General features: G+C 50.0%; 1 pseudogene; it reads right to left on the bottom strand.

The window, feature by feature from the left end:
• Window positions 1-13,480, bottom strand: part of LOC116358270 (T-lymphoma invasion and metastasis-inducing protein 1-like) — a 28,343-nt pseudogene that overhangs the window by 14,078 nt on the left and 785 nt on the right.

Here is a 13,480-nt window from a genome sequence, read left to right as displayed (position 1 = left end):
AAACGTTCCACTGTAATAGTGAAGGTGTAAACTTGGCAGTAGAAAACGTTAACAGTATATTTGACCTCTTAGCTTCCCTATCAAATCTAAAAATCTCAAATAAAAACCGAAGAAAATGAACAACAATGACAAATGGTTTGATGAAGAATGCAACAATCTAAGAAAGAAATTGAGAAACCTGAAAACCAAAAACAGAGACCCAGAAAACCTGTGTCCACGCCTTCACTTTGGTGAATCACTAAAACAATACAGAAATACACTACGGAAAAAGAAGGAACAGCATTTCATAAATCAGCTCAATGTAATTGAAGAATCCATAGACTCTAACCACTTCTGGGAAAATTGGAAAACACTAAACAAACAACAACACGAAGAATTATCTATCCAAAATGGAGATGTATGTGTAAACCACTTCTCCAATCATTTTGGCTCTACAACAAAGAACAAATAGCAAAAACATATACATGATCAAATACAAATCTTAGAATGAAGTATTAAAGACTACCAGAACCCACTGGATTCTCCAGTTACCTTGAATGAACAACAGGACAAAATACAAACCCTCCAACCCAAAAAGGCCTGTGGTGTTGATGGTATCCTCAATGAAATGATCAAATATACAGACAACAAATTCCAATTGGCTATACTAAAACGCTTTAACATCATCCTCAGCTCTGGCATCTTCCCCAATATTTGGAACCAAGGAGTGATCACCCCAATCCACAAAAGTGGAGACAAATTTGAACCCAATAACTACCGTGGAATATGTGTCAACAGTAACCTTGGGAAAATCCTCTGCATTATGATTAACAGCAGACTCAAACATTTCCTCAGTGAAAACAATTTACTGAGCAAATGACAAATTGGCTTTTTACCAAATTATTGTAAAACAGACCACGTATTCACCCTGCACACCCTAATTGACAAATAAACAAAACAAAGGCAAAGTCTTCTCATGCTTTGTTCATTTCAAAAAAGGCCTTCGACTCAATTTGGCATGACGGTCTGCTATACGAATGGATGGAAAGTGGTATTGGGGGTAAAACATACGACATTATAAAATCCATGTACACAAACAACAAGTGTGCGGTTAAAATAGGCAAAAAAAACACACACATTTCTTCACACAGGGTCGTGGGGTGAGACAGGGATGCAGCTTAAGCCCCACCCTCTTCAACATATATATCAATGAATTGGTGAGGGCACTAGAACAGTCTGCAGCACCCGGCCTCCCCCTACTAGAATCTGAAGTCAAATGTCTACTGTTTGCTGATGATCTGGTGCTTCTGTCACCAACCATGGAGCGCCTACAGCAGAAACTAGATCTTCTGCACAGATTCTGACAGACCTGGGCCCTGACAGACCTGGACCCTGACAGACCTGGGCCCTGACAGACCTGGGCCCTGACAGACCTGGGCCCTGACAGACCTGGGCCCTGACAGACCTGGGCCCTGACAGATCTGGACCCTGACAGACCTGGGCCCTGACAGACCTGGGCCCTGACAGACCTGGGCCCTGACAGACCTGGGCCCTGACAGACCTGGGCCCTGACAGTAAATCTCAGTAAGACCGAAATAATGGTGTTCCAAAAAAAGGTTCAGTCACCAGGACCACAAATACAAATTCCATCTAGACACTGTTGCCCTAGAGCACACAAAAAACTATACATACCTTGGCCTAAACATCAGCGCCACAGGTAACTTCCACAAAGCTGTGAACGATCTGAGAGACAAGGCAAGAAGGGAATTCTATGCCATCAAAAGGAACATAAAATTCAACATACCAATTAGGATCTGTCAAAAAATACTTGAATCAGTTATAGAACCCATTGCCTTTTATGGTTGTGAGGTCTCGGGTCCGCTCACCAACCAAGACTTCACAAAATGGGACAAACACCAAATTGAGAATTCTGCAAAAATATCCTCTTTGTACAACGTAGAACACCAAATAAATCACGCAGAGCAGAATTAGGCCGATTCCCGCTAATTATCAAAATCCAGAAAAGAGACGTTAAATTCTACAACCACCTAAAAGGAAGCGATTCCCAAACCTTCCACAACAAAGCCATCACCTACAGAGAGATGAACCTGGAGAAGAGTCCCCTAAGCAGGCTGGCCTGGGGCTCTGTTCACAAACATAAACACACTCACAGGCTCTCTCTGTTTGTGCTTGTGAACAGAGCCCCAGGCCAGCTTGTTTAGGGGACTCTTCTCCAGCACAGCAACCCAATCAGACCAATCAAATCATGAGAAAACTAAAAGATAATTACTTCACACATTGGAAAGAATTAACAAAAAAACAGAGCAAACTAGAATGCTATTTGAACGTAAACAGAGAATACACAGTGGCAGAATACCTGACCACTGTGACTGACCCAAACTTAAGGAAATCCTTGACTATGTACAGACTCAGTGAGCATAGCCTTGCTGTTGAGAAAGGCCGCATAGTCAGTAATGGCTCTCAAGAGAAGACAGACTATGTGCATACTGTCCACAAAATGAGGTGGAAACTGAGCTGCTCTTCCTAACCTCCTGCCCAATGTATGACCATATTAGAGATACATATTTCCCTCAGATTACACAGATCCACAAAGAATTTCAAAACAAACCCAATTTGATAAACTCCCATATCTACTGGGTGAAATACCACAGTGTGCCATCACAGCAGCAAGATTTGTGACCTGTTGCCACAAGAAAAGGTCAACCAGTGAAGAACAGACACCATTGTAAATACAACCCATATTTATGCTTATTTATTTTCCCTTTTGTACTTTAACTATTTGTACATCGTTACAACACTGTATATATACGTAATATGACATTTGTAATGTCTATTCTTTTGGAACTTCTATGAGTGTAATGTTTACTGTTAATTTTTATTGTTTATTTCACTTGTGTATATTATCTACTTCACTTACTTTGGCAATGTTATCATATGTTTCCCATGCCAATAAAGCCCCTTGAATTGAATTGAATTGAAATTAATTGATTTGAGTGAGAGAGAGAGAGAGAGAGAGAGAGAGAGAGAGAGAGGAGAGAGAGTTCTCTCACTCTGTTCACTCACGCTGTTCTCTCACTCTGTTCTCTCACTCTGATCTCTCATTCTGTTCTCTCACTCTGTTCTCCCACTCTGTTCTCTCACTCTGTTCTCTCACTCTGATCTCTCACTCTGTTCTCTCATTCTGTTCTCTCACTCTGTTCTCTCAGTCTGATCTCTCACTCTAATCTCTCACTCTGATCTCTCACTCTGTTTTCTCACTCTGATCTCTCACTCTGATCTCTCACTCTGATCTCTCACTCTGATCTTTCATTCTGTTCTCTCACTCGGTTCACTCTCTCTGTTCTCTCACTCTGTTCTCTCACTCTGATCTCTCTCTATGATCTCCCTCTCTGATCTCTCACTCTGATCTCTCACTCTGATCTCTCACTCTGATCTCTCACTCTGATCTCTCACTCTGATCTCTCACTATGATCTCTCACTCTGATCTCTCACTCTGTTCTACTTCTCTTTCTTTGTCTTCAGTCTTCTATTTTTATCCTCCGTAACTCCGCCTCCATCTCGCTGCTCGCATACATAATGAGCACTTAAGTTGTGTCAGTGTATGTTCCGCTCTACCAGGCTGCTCAGAGTGTGTGTGTGTGTGTGTGTGTGTGTGTGTGTGTGTGTGTGTGTGTGCGTGCGTGTGTGTGTGTTTTTGTGTGTGTATGTGTGTGTGTGTGTCTGTGTGTGTGTGTGTGTGTGTGTGTGTTTTTTGTGTGTGTGTGTGTGTGTGTGTGTGTGTGTGTGTGTGTGTGTGTGTGCGTGCGTGTGTGTGTGTTTTTGTGTGTGTGTGTGTGTGTGTGTGTGTTTTTGTGTGCGTGCGTGCGTGTGTGTGTGTGTGTGTGCGTGTGTGTGTGTGTGTGTGCGTGTGTGTGTGTGTGTGTGTGCGGTGTGTGCGTGCGTGCGTGTGTGTGGTGTGTGTGTGTGTGTGTGTGTGTGTGTGTGTGTGTGTGTGTGTGTGTGTGTGTGCGTGCGTGCGTGTGTGTGTGTGTGTGTGTTTTTGTGTGTGTATGTGCGGCTCCCCTCGCCCAGGTTGCTAAGGATTCTGTCAACTGGAGCATGTTGTTAGTTGTTGTTATATGATGTTTGTCTCTCCCTGTCTACACACACTGCGCGCGCGCACACACACCAACTCGTCTTTCTTTATTCTGGACACACTTCCTTTCAAAGTATACATGTTTATCTATCACATTGACATATATCCATTCATCCATCCATCGATCCTTCCATTTATCCACCCATCCACCCACTCACCCCTACCTACCCATCCACCCATCCACCCACTCACCCCTACCTACCCATCCATTTATCCACCCATCCACCCACTCACCCTTACCTACCCATCCACCCACTCACCCCTACCTACCCATCCATTTATCCACCCATCCATTTATCCACCCATCCATTTATCCACCCATCCACCCACTCACCGCTACCTACCCATCCATTTATCCACCTATCCACCCACCCACTCACCCCTACCTACCCATCCATTTATCCACCCATCCACCCACTCACCCCTACCTACCCATCCATTTATCCATCCACCCACTCACCCCCACCTACCCATCCATTTATCCACCCATCCACCCACTCACCCTTACCTACCCATCCATTTATCCACCCACCCACTCACCCCTACCTACCCATCCATTTATCCATCCACCCACTCACCCCTACCTACCCATCCATTCCTTCAAGTCTGTACAGACAAAGACAAAAAAAATGTATTTAAGAACCAATTATGGGGGAGAGAGATAGAAAGAGAATTCGAACCAGGGACTGTAGTGGCGCCTCTGGCACTGAAATGCAGTGCCTTAGACCACTGCGCCACTCGGGAACACATCACTAAGACGGTGAAGAGTTAGCCTTTTCCATAGCAGACCACGTCACACTTAGTAGCCATGCTCACACTAGCTGGGTGTAGAGTTAGCCTTTTCCATAGCAGACAACATCACACTTAGCAGCCATGCTCACACTAGCTGGGTGTAGAGTTAGCCTTTTCCATAGCAGACAACGTCACACTTAGCAGCCATGCTCACACTAGCTGGGTGTAGAGTTAGCCTTTTCCATAGCAGACAACGTCACACTTAGCAGCCATGCTAACACTAGCTGGGTGTAGAGTTAGCCTTTTCCATAGCAGACAACGTCACACTTAGCAGCCATGCTCACACTCGCTGGGTGTGCTCAGTTGTGTTTCCTCCTCACCTGTGTCGTCTGTGCCCTTCGACCCTGGAAGGTCGGACACGGTACCACCTGGTGTCCTGACAGACCTTCAGACAGACAGTGGGACCTCCGACAGGGCAGCGTAAATGCCCCATACCCGCTTCCCTCCTCCTCCTGGGGCGAGATCAGCCCTTCGTCCCCCTCTCCATCCCTTCCTCTGTGGGCGGTGAGTTCCCCGTCCCGGTGGTTCTTGGCGTAGCGGTTATGTGTTCCTCGCAGAACCGTCTGGCTGCGCTCGCTACACAGGTGGTCTAGTGATGAGGCTCTCTCTGCAGAACCTGAGGGAGAGAGAGGGGGAGAGAGAGAGAGGGGGAGAGGGAGAAGAGAGAGGGGGAGAGGGAGAAGAGAGAGAGGGAGAAGAGAGAGAGAGAGAGGGTAGAGAGAGAGAGGGGAGAGGGAGAAGAGAGAGAGGGGGGAGAAAGAGAGAGGGTAGAGAGAGAGGCGGGAGAGGTGGGAGAGAGAGGGGGGGAGAGAGAGGGGGGAGATTTTTATTTAATTTTCATTAGCCTAGTACAAGGTTTTTTCCCCGCATAATTAATGAGTCCCGGCAGGTAGCCTAGTGGTTAGAGTGGAGGGGCGGCAGGTAGCCTAGCGGTTAGAGTGTAGGGGCGGCAGGTAGCCTAGCGGTTAGAGTGTAGGGGCGTCAGGTAGCCTAGCGGTTAGAGTGGAGGGGCGGCAGGTAGCCTAGTGGTTAGAGTGTAGGGGCGGCAGGTAGCCTAGTGGTTAGAGTGTAGGGGCGGCAGGTAGCCTAGTGGTTAGAGTGTAGGGGCGGCAGGTAGCCTAGTGGTTAGAGTGTAGGGGCGGCAGGTAGCCTAGTGGTTAGAGTGGAGGGGCGGCAGGTTGCCTAGTGGTTAGAGTGGATGGGCGGCAGCTAGCCTAGTGGTTAGAGTGGAGGGGCGGCAGGTTGCCTAGTGGTTAGAGTGTAGGGGCGGCAGGTAGCCTAGTGGTTAGAGTGGAGGGGCGGCAGGTAGCCTAGTGGTTAGAGTGTAGGGGCGGCAGGTAGCCTAGTGGTTAGAGTGTAGGGGCGGCAGGTTGCCTAGTGGTTAGAGTGTAGGGGCGGCAGGTTGCCTAGTGGTTAGAGTGGAGGGGCGGCAGGTTGCCTAGTGGTTAGAGTGGAGGGGCGGCAGGTTGCCTAGTGGTTAGAGTGTAGGGGCGGCAGGTTGCCTAGTGGTTAGAGCGTAGAGGCGGCAGGTTGCCTAGTGGTTAGAGCGTAGAGGCGGCAGGTTGCCTAGTGGTTAGAGTGTAGGGGCGGCAGGTAGCCTAGTGGTTAGAGTGTAGGGGCGGCAGGTTGCCTAGTGGTTAGAGTGGAGGGGCGGCAGGTTGCCTAGTGGTTAGAGTGTAGAGGCGGCAGGGTAGCCTAGTGGTTAGAGCGTAGAGGCGGCAGGTTGCCTAGTGGTTAGAGTGTAGGGGCGGCAGGTAGCCTAGTGGTTAGAGTGTAGGGGCGGCAGGTTGCCTAGTGGTTAGAGTGGAGGGGCGGCAGGTTGCCTAGTGGTTAGGGTGTAGGGGCGGCAGGTTGCCTAGTGGTTAGAGTGTAGGGGCGGCAGGTTGCCTAGTGGTTAGAGTGGAGGGGCGGCAGGTTGCCTAGTGGTTAGAGTGGAGGGGCGGCAGGTTGCCTAGTGGTTAGAGTGGAGGGGCGGCAGGTTGCCTAGTGGTTAGAGTGTAGAGGTGGCAGGTAGCCTAGTGGTTAGAGCGTAGAGGCGGCAGGTAGCCTAGTGGTTAGAGCGTAGGGGCGGCAGGTAGCCTAGTGGTTAGAGCGTAGGGGCGGCAGGTAGCCTAGTGGTTAGAGTGGATGGGCGGCAGGTTGCCTAGTGGTTAGAGCGTAGGGGCGGCAGGTAGCCTAGTGGTTAGAGCGTAGGGGCGGCAGGTAGCCTAGTGGTTAGAGTGGAGGGGTGGCAGGTTGCCTAGTGGTTAGAGTGGAGGGGTGGCAGGTAGCCTAGTGGTTAGAGCGTAGGGGCGGCAGGTAGCCTAGTGGTTAGAGCGTAGGGGCGGCAGAGAGCCTAGTGGTTAGAGTGGAGGGGCGGCAGGTAGCCTAGTGGTTAGAGTGTACGGGAGGCAGGTAGCCTAGTGGTTAGAGCGTAGGGGCGGCAGGGAGCCTAGTGGTTAGAGTGGAGGGGCGGCAGGGAGCCTAGTGGTTAGAGTGGAGGGGCGGCAGGTTGCCTAGTGGTTAGAGTGTAGGGGCGGCAGGTAGCCTAGTGGTTAGAGTGGAGGGGCGGCAGGTAGCCTAGTGGTTAGAGTGGAGGGGCGGCAGGTAGCCTAGTGGTTAGAGTGGAGGGGTGGCAGGTAGCCTAGTGGTTAGAGCGTAGGGGCGGCAGGTAGCCTAGTGGTTAGAGCGTAGGGGCGGCAGAGAGCCTAGTGGTTAGAGTGTAGAGGCAGCAGGTAGCCTAGTGGTTAGAGTGTAGAGGCAGCAGGTAGCCTAGTGGTTAGAGTGGAGGGGCGGCAGGTAGCCTAGTGGTTAGAGTGGAGGGGCGGCAGGTAGCCTAGTGGTTAGAGTGGAGGGGCGGCAGGTAGCCTAGTGGTTAGAGTGGAGGGGCGGCAGGTAGCCTAGTGGTTAGAGTGGAGGGGCGGCAGGTAGCCTAGTGGTTAGAGTGGAGGGGCGGCAGGTAGCCTAGTGGTTAGAGTGTAGAGGCGGCAGGTAGCCTAGTGGTTAGAGTGTAGAGGCAGCAGGTAGCCTAGTGGTTAGAGTGTAGAGGCAGCAGGTAGCCTAGTGGTTAGAGTGGAGGGGCGGCAGGTAGCCTAGTGGTTAGAGTGAGGGGCGGCAGGTAGCCTAGTGGTTAGAGTGGAGGGGCGGCAGGTAGCCTAGTGGTTAGAGTGTAGAGGCAGCAGGTAGCCTAGTGGTTAGAGTGTAGGGGCGGCAGGTTAGCCTAGTGGTTAGAGTGGAGGGGCGGCAGGTAGCCTAGTGGTTAGAGTGTAGGGGCGGCAGGTAGCCTAGTGGTTAGAGTGGAGGGGCGGCAGGTAGCCTAGTGGTTAGAGTGGAGGGGCGGCAGGTAGCCTAGTGGTTAGAGTGGAGGGGCGGCAGGTAGCCTAGTGGTTAGAGTGTAGAGGCAGCAGGTAGCCTAGTGGTTAGAGTGTAGAGGCGGCAGGTAGCCTAGTGGTTAGAGTGTAGGGGCGGCAGGTAGCCTAGTGGATAGAGTGTAGAGGCGGCAGGTAGCCTAGTGGTTAGAGTGTAGGGGCGGCAGGTAGCCTAGTGGTTAGAGTGGAGGGGCGGCAGGTAGCCTAGTGGTTAGAGTGTAGGGGCGGCAGGTAGCCTAGTGGTTAGAGTGTTAGAGGCGGCAGGTAGCCTAGTGGTTAGAGTGTAGGGGCGACAGGTAGCCTAGTGGTTAGAGTGTAGGGGCGGCAGGTAGCCTAGTGGTTAGAGTGGAGGGGCGGCAGGGAGCCTAGTGGTTAGAGTGGAGGGGCGGCAGGGAGCCTAGTGGTTAGAGTGAGGGGCGGCAGGTAGCCTAGTGGTTAGAGTGTAGAGGTGGCAGTAGCCTAGTGGTTAGAGTGGAGGGGCGGCAGGTAGCCTAGTGGTTAGAGTGTAGGGCGGCAGGTAGCCTAGTGGTTAGAGTGAGGGGCGGCAGGTTGCCTAGTGGTTAGAGTGGAGGGGCGGCAGGTAGCCTAGTGGTTAGAGTGGGAGGGCGGCAGGGAGCCTAGTGGTTAGAGTGGAGGGGCGGCAGGGAGCCTAGTGGTTAGAGTGGAGGGGCGGCAGGTAGCCTAGTGGTTAGAGTGTAGAGGTGGCAGGTAGCCTAGTGGTTAGAGTGGAGGGGGCGGCAGGTAGCCTAGTGGTTAGAGTGTAGGGCGGCAGGTAGCCTAGTGGTTAGAGTGGAGGGGCGGCAGGTTGCCTAGTGGTTAGAGTGGAGGGGCGGCAGGTAGCCTAGTGGTTAGAGTGTAGAGGCGGCAGGTAGCCTAGTGGTTAGAGTGTAGGGGCGGCAGGTAGCCTAGTGGTTAGAGTGTAGGGGCGGCAGGTAGCCTAGTGGTTAGAGTGGAGGGGGCGGCAGGGAGCCTAGTGGTTAGAGTGAGGGGCGGCAGGGAGCCTAGTGGTTAGAGTGGAGGGGCGGCAGGTAGCCTAGTGGTTAGAGTGTAGAGGTGGCAGGTAGCCTAGTGGTTAGAGTGGAGGGGCGGCAGGTAGCCTAGTGGTTAGAGTGTAGGGCGGCAGGGTAACCTAGTGGTTAGAGCGTTGGTCCACTAACCGAAAGGCTGCTAGATCGAATCCCTGAGCTGACAAGGTAAAAATCTGTTGTTCTGCCTCCTGAACAAGGCAGTTAACCCACTGTTCCCCTGAACGAGGCAGTTAACCCACTGTTCCCCTGAACGAGGCAGTTAACCCACTGTGCCCCTGAACAAGGCAGTTAACCCACTGTTCCCCTGAACAAGGCAGTTAACCCACTGTTCCCCGGTAGGGCTGTCATTGTAAATAAATAACATTGCCTTTAGCTACAGCATATGACGGACGGCCCTAAAACGAGGAGGATCCCAGCTTTCTAAAGCTACTAGATTTACTTCTGAGCTGCTATTATGAAGCACACTGCTCTGCTATGACACGGTAGTATCCTACCAGCTCTGCCATAACACCGTAGGATCCTACCTGCTCTGCTATGACACGGTAGTATCCTACCAGCTCTGCCATAACACCGTAGGATCCTACCTGCTCTGATATGACACCGTAGTATCCTACCTGCTCTGCTATGACACCGTAGTATCCTACCTGCTCTAATATGACACGTAGTATCCTACCTGCTCTGATATGACACCGTAGTATCCTACCTGCTCTGATATGACACCGTAGGATCCTACCTGCTCTGCTATGACACGGTAGTATCCTACCAGCTCTGCCATAACACCGTAGGATCCTACCTGCTCTGATATGACACCGTAGTATCCTACCTGCTCTGCTATGACACCGTAGTATCCTACCTGCTCTGATATGACACGTAGTATCCTACCTGCTCTGATATGACACGTAGTATCCTACCTGCTCTGATATGACACCGTAGTATCCTACCTGCTCTGATATGACACCGTAGTATCCTACCTGCTCTGATATGACACCGTAGTATCCTACCTGCTCTGATATGACACCGTAGGATCCTACCTGCTCTGCTATGACACGGTAGTATCCTACCAGCTCTGCCATAACACCGTAGGATCCTACCTGCTCTGATATGACACCGTAGTATCCTACCTGCTCTGCTATGACACCGTAGTATCCTACCTGCTCTGATATGACACGTAGTATCCTACCTGCTCTGATATGACACGTAGTATCCTACCTGCTCTGATATGACACCGTAGTATCCTACCTGCTCTGATATGACACCGTAGTATCCTACCTGCTCTGATATGACACGTAGTATCCTACCTGCTCTGCTATGACACCGTAGTGTCCTACCTGCTCTGCTTTGACACTGTAGTATCCTACCTGCTCTGATATGACACCGTAGTATCCTACCTGCTCTGATATGACACTGTAGTATCCTACCTGCTCTGATATGACACCGTAGTACCCTACCTGCTCTGATATGACACCGTAGTACCCTACCTGCTCTGATATGACACCGTAGTATCCTACCTGCTCTGATATGACACCGTAGTATCCTACCTGCTCTGCTATGACACCATAGTATCCTACCTGCTCTGCTATGACACCGTAGTATCCTACCTGTATGAATGATTGAAACGGGAATAGCTGGGTAGCACAGCCTCTATTCACTATTCCAGTGTGTACACGATGACATGTCCTCCCCCCCCTGTTCCTGTTCCTGCTCCTGTTCCTGTTCCTGTTCCTGTTCCTGCTCCTGTTCCTGTTCCTGCTCCTGTTCCTGTTCCCGTTCCCGCTCCCCGTTCCCGTTCCCGTCCCCGTTCCCGTTCCCGTTCCCGTCCCTGTTCCTGTTCCTGTTCCTCTTCCTGTTCCTGTCCCTGTCCCTGTCCCTGTCCCTGTCCCTGTCCCTGTCCCTGTCCCTGTCCCTGTCCCTGTCCCTGTTCCTGTTCCTGTTCCTGTTCCTGTTCCTGTTCCTGTTCCTGTTCCTGTTCCTGTTCCTGTCCCTGTCCCTGTTCCTGCTCCTGTTCCTGTTCCTGTTCCTGTTCCTGTTCCTGTCCCTGTCCCTGTTCCTGTTCCTGTTCCTGTTCCTGTTCCTGTTCCTGTTCCTGTTCCTGTTCCTGTGCCTGTCCCTGTCCCTGTCCCGTCCCTGTTCCTGTCCCTGTCCCTGTTCCTGCTCCTGTTCCTGTTCCTGTTCCTGTTCCTGTTCCTGTCCCTGTCCCTGTCCCTGTCCCTGTCCCTGTCCCTGTCCCTGTCCCTGTCCCTGTCCCGTTCCCTGTCCCTGTCCCTGTTCCTGCTCCTGTTCCTGTTCCTGCTCCTGTTCCTGTTCCTGTTCCTGCTACTGTTCCTGGTCCTGTTCCTGCCCATTTTTAGTAATGGACGGTTTTTAAATATAAACTACTTTCACATATTAGTAAAGACCAGATTACATTGAGTCTGAATGAAGGGTCTCATCCCTTGATGAGAGAACAGTGTGTGCAGCCTGAGGCAAGGAACAGAGAGGACGCGTTTTCTTCTGCAAAATCATCAATATTAGTCGCGTCAATCAATCCGTAGACAACTAATGACACCTGCCTCTGATTGAGAACCATACTGGGCCGAAACATAGATATACCCAAATTATAGAAAAACAAACATAGAGTGCCCACCCAACTCACGCCCTGACCATACTAAATAAATACAAAACAAAGGAAATAAAGGTCAGAACGTGACAGCATCAATCAATCCGTATGTCCTAAAGTATCTCACCTAAAGAGAATAAATAAATCATATAAAATAAATATCTCATAAATAAAAGTATATATTATATTATATATTAATGATTTATTCTTCTTAATATAAAATTATATAATATAAAATAAATATCTCATAAATAAAAGTATATATTATATATATTATATTATATATTAATGATTTATTCTTCTTACTATAAAATGATATAATATAAAATAATAGCAATGAATGTATAAACATATCTAATAATCATACCATTGGCTCGCTAGTCAGAGAACATAAAGTAGGACCGACACACTATACTATTCTATTTTTCTGAAATACATTTTTTCTTCATGTAATAATGTTTCTTTTGACCTGACTAAAATAAATAATTTGATTTATATATATTATATAAATTATATATTATATAATATATATTAAATAGTTAGTATTTGACTTTTCAAAGGCTTGTATGGATGGAGGCCTGGAGATGCTAAATATGTTTATGTTCACTAACAGTCAGTTACCGTGACAACAGCAGTCATTTGTATGACAGGTACCATCTGACAAAGTGTCATGTACGGCACAGCACTATGTGTGTGTGTGTCCTTGCTTCCATGTACCTGCTGTTCCTCTGGAACTGGCTCTCTCTTCCTCCTCTCTTCCTCCTCTTCCCCCTCCTCTTCCTCTCCTCCATCTATAATCTCTTCAGTGGAGGTGAGGTGGTCCTGGCTGAGATCTGACAGAGAGAACTCCTGACTGTCGTCTCTCCACATGTCCGCTGATTTCGACCTCTTCTTCTTACAACTTCCTTCTTCCCTCGGTCCCTCGTTCACCCTCTGGAGGTACCGCACCTCTCCATCTGTCTCTCTCTCCGCGTCGTCCCCTTCTACCGGGTACGTCGTCGCTCCTTCTTCCTCAGCTCCTTCGCGTTCCAGAGCGATCGTGTCCACCTCGGAGGTTTCCGGAGTGGGCGTGGCTAAAGAGGGGTCACCGGTGAGGTCGTCGCCGTCGTCGTGCGGGAAGGACTCGGGAAGGCCTCATCGTCATGGCGACGCGGTCCAGTCCAATGAGGGTTGATTCCAAACTCCCCCAGCTCGTCTGTCTGGTTAAAAAGGTTCCAGGCCGTTCTCCACTAAGGATTGTGGGATACTGGGCGTGCTGGAAGAGCGGTGCTGGCTTCGGAATTTCCGAATGTTCCGACTTTCCTGCCGAGGGTCGGAGGGAGCGTCGACTGGGATTCTGCTGCTGATGCTTGGTGGAGAGGCGGAGGGATCGGGACGTGTGCTTTCGGGACAGGTGACCTTTCTCGTTCCGTAGAAACCGCTGTCACCATTCTGACTTCCACATTCCCCATGATTCAGCTGTGACTGAGGTGAGAGAGAAAATAAAAGAGAGAGAGCGAGAGGAAGAGAGAGAGGAGAGAAGAGAGGTCAACTAGGGGACGAGGGAGAGACGAGGAAGTGAGACAGAAGAGACAGAGAGAGA

The sequence above is a fragment of the Oncorhynchus kisutch genome, linkage group LG29, assembly GCF_002021735.2.
Source record: "Oncorhynchus kisutch isolate 150728-3 linkage group LG29, Okis_V2, whole genome shotgun sequence".
Lineage (NCBI taxonomy): Eukaryota > Metazoa > Chordata > Actinopteri > Salmoniformes > Salmonidae > Oncorhynchus > Oncorhynchus kisutch.
This window is presented reverse-complemented; position numbering and strand designations above follow the sequence as displayed.